The sequence below is a fragment of the Heterocephalus glaber genome, unplaced genomic scaffold (assembly GCF_053883595.1).
Source record: "Heterocephalus glaber isolate CG9 unplaced genomic scaffold, H.glaber_assembly_v1.0 deba00001442, whole genome shotgun sequence".
Classification (NCBI taxonomy): domain Eukaryota; kingdom Metazoa; phylum Chordata; class Mammalia; order Rodentia; family Bathyergidae; genus Heterocephalus; species Heterocephalus glaber.
Window position 1 is genome coordinate 40,243,196 of NW_028258296.1, and position 5,570 is coordinate 40,248,765.

At 37.5% G+C, this 5,570-nt stretch overlaps 1 pseudogene; it reads right to left on the bottom strand.

Annotated features, from left to right (window-relative positions):
- Window positions 1-746: 746 nt before the first annotated feature.
- Window positions 747-3,330, bottom strand: LOC106010101 (uncharacterized; annotated as a pseudogene).
- Window positions 3,331-5,570: the final 2,240 nt, after the last annotated feature.

Sequence of the window (5,570 nt, forward strand, 5' to 3'; positions counted from 1 at the left end):
ATTTTTCTTCCCAAAAGGGTTCAGCATTAGGTGGCATAAAACTACTGGTAAGTTTTAAACTATACAGAATCCTCAAAACTTCCAATTTGAAAAAATTGAAAGAAACTTCTCTCTTAGTAGACATAACAATAACCATAAAGGGATCTATTGGTCCCCAGATGGCCATTTGACAATCTCTTTTCCTTCCATTCTAGGGATTGAAATAAAGTTTTCCTACTGAGCTATATCTTCAGTCTCCTCTTTTTTTTTTTTTTGTTATTTTGAAATATAGTCTTCCTAAATTGGTAGTTGCCCAGCCTGGGATAAAACTTGCGATTCTCCTGTCAGCCTCCCAGAGTACTGAGATTATAGGCATCCACTACTGTGCCTAGCTGCCAATGTTTTACTAACCAGTGGTTTTTTTGTTGGTTTGGTTTGGTTTGGTTTTTTTCTGTACCAGGGATGGAACTTGGGTCCTTGCACTTGCGCAGCAGGCAGTGAAACCACTGAGCTAAATCCCCAGCCACTAACCAGTAGTTTGAGGTAAAATAATTGATTTCCTGTGACCAATCCACTACTGGTTCAATTTCATCATTGAGAGTGGTTAAGGTAGATATAGAATAGATTAAAAAAGTAACAGATATCTACTACTCAGGTCATTTCAAATAATGGATGATCATAGATTACATTCATAGAATTACTAACCAAACAGAATTCACTGATACTCATAAGGACTGAATGGCGACTAAATGCTTTCTTTCCTATAATCAGAATGCTTCTCTATTATGAATTCTCTGATGTTGTCTAAGAGCTGATGCAAAGCTAAAATTATTCCCACACTCCTTACATTTATAGGCTTTCTCTCCCACATGTAGCCTAAGGGACAAGATCTGATGGAAAGATTTCCCACATTCATTATATTTATAAGGCTTCTCTCCTGTATGAATTTTCTGATGCTGGTTAAGGTATGAGCCACAGCTGAAGGCTTTCCCACATTTGTTAACATTCATAGGGTTAAACTTGAACTAAAGCATCGCTGAAGGCTTTCCCACATTTACTGCATTCAAACTGTCATTCTCCAGTATGAATTCTATGATGTCATTAAGTTGTGAGTCAATTCTAAAAAATTTTTCACATTTCATGTATTCAAAGAGCTTTTCTCTAGTATGTATCCTCTGATGTTGATTAAGGTGAAAGTGATACCCAAAGGTCTTCTCACATTCACTACGCTTGAAGGGTTTTTCTCCCATGTGAATTCTCTTGATAAAGAGTTAAGTGCTATTCATTTGCTGACAGCCTTTCCACATTGATTACACTCATAGGGTTTCTCTATGGTGTGAATCCTCTGGTGTTGATTAAGCCACGTGCTCTGTCTAAAGGCTTTGTTACATTCCTTACATTCATATAATTTCTCTTCATTATTTTTTCTTTGATGGTCACTGAGAAAGAGGTCATGGCTAAAGGTTTTTCTACAGTCATTGCAATCATATGATTTTTCTCCACTGTGAATTCTCTGAGGTTGAGTAAAGAATGAGTAAGAGCTAAAGGCATTCCCAAATTCATCAGAGTCATGGGGCAATTTTCCCAAATTACTGGTTGAATTTTGAGTAAGTAATGAGAGGAAACTCAAGAGATCTGAAAAATCTGGACTTTCATAAGGTTTCTCACCAGAAGGAATTCTTATATCTTTGCTAAACTGTGTTCTCCTAATTCTTCACGTTCAGTACCTATCAAAGATTCTGTTTCAGAATGGAGTCTTTCATATTCAATTATGGCTGAATTCTGAGAGAAGATTTTATCATAAATATCAAATTTATTTACTTGCTTTACTATGGGAGCTTCCTGTTGTGTTAAAAGGACTTATGCCAGGGAGATCCTTCTCCTAGAATTATTATATTAATTGTGTCTTTTCCCAGTAGAGATATCCTTAAGAGATGTCACTTGCCTGAAAAGTCTTTCTGGATTTCCTTGATGCCATGCAAATTCTCATATTTCCAGGATTCTCTGAAATTGGAGCATTGAAGTTCATGACGTTTGATCCTTCCCATTACCATCCCCTGGGATTTTTCATCAGTGAACCATTCTGATGACAATTCCTTCATGTCAGACCAAGATTCCCAGTCTGCACAGAGACCATGTGACATCTCCCTTTGCACCATCCAAGGTTACTTACCCTGCTCCCAAAACGAGATCACATTAGTTTAGAAATAGAGAGTCCAAGACATACCAAGTTCCTGTAGTTCTACAACATGACTTCTCTGTATGAATCCTTCTGAGATGGATCAAGCCATTCCCAATCCTCTTGGGAAATGTTTAGAGCCACATCTCTGAAAATCAACAACCCCTGGGATATAACTTTACAAGTCAACAGCTATTCCTCCTTTCTTTTTCAGTTTCTCTCCCAGTGTCACAGGCTCTCTCTGCAAGAAATCTGAAATACCATTAAGCAAAAACAATTTTTCATTTTGGGAAATCCAGAAGATGAAAAAGGGAAAGGTATTGGAAACAGGTATCAGGAAATAATATCTGAAAATATTTCAAGTCTTCAAATAGATATGGCACTAAATTTTATAAAACAAACAATAACAGGTCTAAGGTGAGAAATAGTCTCCAATAAAATCATAGTTGGAAAATTCAACACCCTACTCTCCTTAGTTGACAGATCTTCCAGACAGAAAATCAACAGAAAGTAAATTACAGTAAATAAACATAACATACAATGGCAGAGTATTGCATCTGACAACAGCAAAACACATTGCTTTCCTATCAGTGCATGAAATGCTCTTCAGGACAAATCATACATTAGTCCACAAATCAAGTATCAACAAATTTTTAAAAAATGAAATCATATTATATAACTTCTCAGACAATAATATAATAAAACTGGAATTTAAAAACTAAAATAAAATATGCAAATATATAGAAATTAGAAAACCTGGTTCTAAGGGATCAATGACTAATTGAATAAATTAAAAGGGAAATTTAAAAAAATTGAGATACAAATTAAAATGACAAAATGTCAAAATCTGTAGAATATAGCAAAACTAGTGTTGAAAGAAATTTATAGCAATAAATGCATATGTCAAAAAATAGAAAGATTTTTTAAAAAGAGAGGTATGCACCACCAAGACTTAGAAAAGCAGTAATGCATCAAACTCTGAAACAGTTAAAAGAAAAATATAATAAAGATCAGAGGCAGGAGTGATTTCTTTTTAGTTTTTCTTAGACAAAAGCCCTCACCATGCAGTCTAGGCCTTCAACTCACTTTTGTATCTCAGGCTAGCCTCAAACTAGTGGCAATCCTCTTGCCTTAGCTTTCTCAGGGCTGGCATTACAGGCCTTGTCCAACATGCTCCACTAGCATGCTTGCTTGCTTGTTTTGTTTTCTTTGTTTTGGGCTAGCTTCCATGTTGAGAACAGCGTCCTTGGCATGGGAGGGTGGGGGCGGCCCTGTGGACACCCCCAATAACTGCTCAGGCAGGTCCCTCAGAATCCACCTTACCCCAGGGCATGTCTCTCACGGACCTGGCTGGCCTTCAGTAAGAATCCTGTTCTGTTCCAGGAGCCACAGTCCCCTTGTCCTGTGTGCTTAATAACTCTGACCTGTATCCTTAAAATTTTAAGTTCTATGTAAGTTATTTTGCCCTGGTGGGCCCAGCTGTATGCTAAGCAGATGCTCCTTCACTCAGCTATAGCCCGGCCCTATGTGATCTGAATTTTAATAATTACGATAGAATAATGAAACTAAGTTGTTTTTTATGAAATAAGTGATTTTTAAAAATCTTTACTAAGAACAAGCAAAAAGGAGAAAATTGAAATACATAAAATCAGAGATAAAAAAGGACACATTAAAATTGAAATAAAAAAAACAATCACAAGAAAATATTCATAATAATTATAGACTTAAAGAATTAGAAAACCTAGAAGAAATAGATATATTCCTAAACATATATAACCCAACAAAATTGAATCGAGAAGAAATGTAAATCTCAATAGATTAAAAATGAGTAGTGAGATTGAAGCAATGATTAAAATTCTCTCATCTAAAATGTTCTGAGTACTGATGGGTTTACTGCTGAATTCCACAAACATCTGAAGAAGAAATAATTCCAATTCTTCCTATTTCAAATAAATTGAAGTGAAATAAATTTTGTCAAATTCTTTAGAATGCCAACATCATTCTGAAATTAGAAACGAAACTATAGAAGAGATTTGTATATCTAAGGAAATACATGCAAACATTGGCAGTAAAGTAATAGCAAACTGGACCAAAAATCACATCAAAACAATTATATACCAGGTGGAGGAGGCTTCCAGGTAGGTGGGCCACAGCTCCCAGCACAGAGGAGGTTTCCAGGTCATTGTGCCACAGCTCACAGCCCAGAGGAAGCTTCCAGGTAGGCATGCTACAGCTCCCAGCACAGAGGAGGCTTCTGGGTTAGCATGCCGTGGCTCCCACACCAGAGAAGTCTTCCTGGTAGGCATGCCACTGCATTCACAGTGGAGGAGCCTTCCTGGTAGGCATGCCACAGCTCCCAGCATGGAGGAGGCTTCCAGGTCAGCATGCCACAGCTCTCATCCCAGAGAAGGCTTCCAGGTAGATTTTTCACAGCTCCCAACACAGAGGAGGCTTTGGGTCAGTGTGCCACAGCTCCCAGCATGGAGGAGACTTCTGGGTAGGGGTTCCACAGCTCCCAGCACAGAAGAGGTAAGCCATAAAGGCAAAAGCAGCACACCCCACCCCCCGATGAAATGAGAAGACATGAAAACAAGCCTCAGAACCAGACTTCCAGATCACCTGAAGCAACCCCAAAGGGAAAGGAGATGGAAAAATCTGATAGTCAACCACCTAGACTCCCTGAACTGCCAAAAAAAGAGGATCTGGAAAAAATGAAATCAGAAATAATTTCTCACATAACAGCAGAGATTGTGCCCATAGGGCAAGACATGATTAATAAATCTAGAGAGGACACAGATAAAAAAAAATAGAGGAGCTGAGGAACATGATGAATCCCAACATAGGAAACAAATGGAATCCATAAAACAGATGCAAACAGATTTCCAGGAGATTAAAAATCCATTGAAAGTCTATGCAGCAGAATGAGCCAATGTGATGACAGAATTGCAGATATAGAAGATAAGATTGCAATTAGTGACCAGGAAAAGAAAAATTGCTTCAAAATTGTAAGAGACTATGAGAAATCAATCCAGCAGCTGCTAGATGATGCAAACAAGAATAACATAAGATGGATTGGAGTCAATGAAGAAACAGGAGAGAGTGCAGATGACATAAAAGAATTATTCACAGACGTGATGGCAGAAAACTTCCCAAGGAGGGGAAAAGAACTTGACATACAGATAAGTGAGGAATATAGGACTCCAAATAGCCTTGATCAAAAAAAATCTACACATAGCCATATAATTTTTAAGATTCCAGAAACTGAACAGAAGAATAAAATTCTACAAGCACTTAGAGAAAAGAAACAAATCATGTACAAAGGAAAGCCCATCAGAATCACAGCACACTTCTCAATGCAAACCCTCAAGGTAAGAAGAGCTTACAGTGATGTATTTCAAGCCCTAAAGGAAAA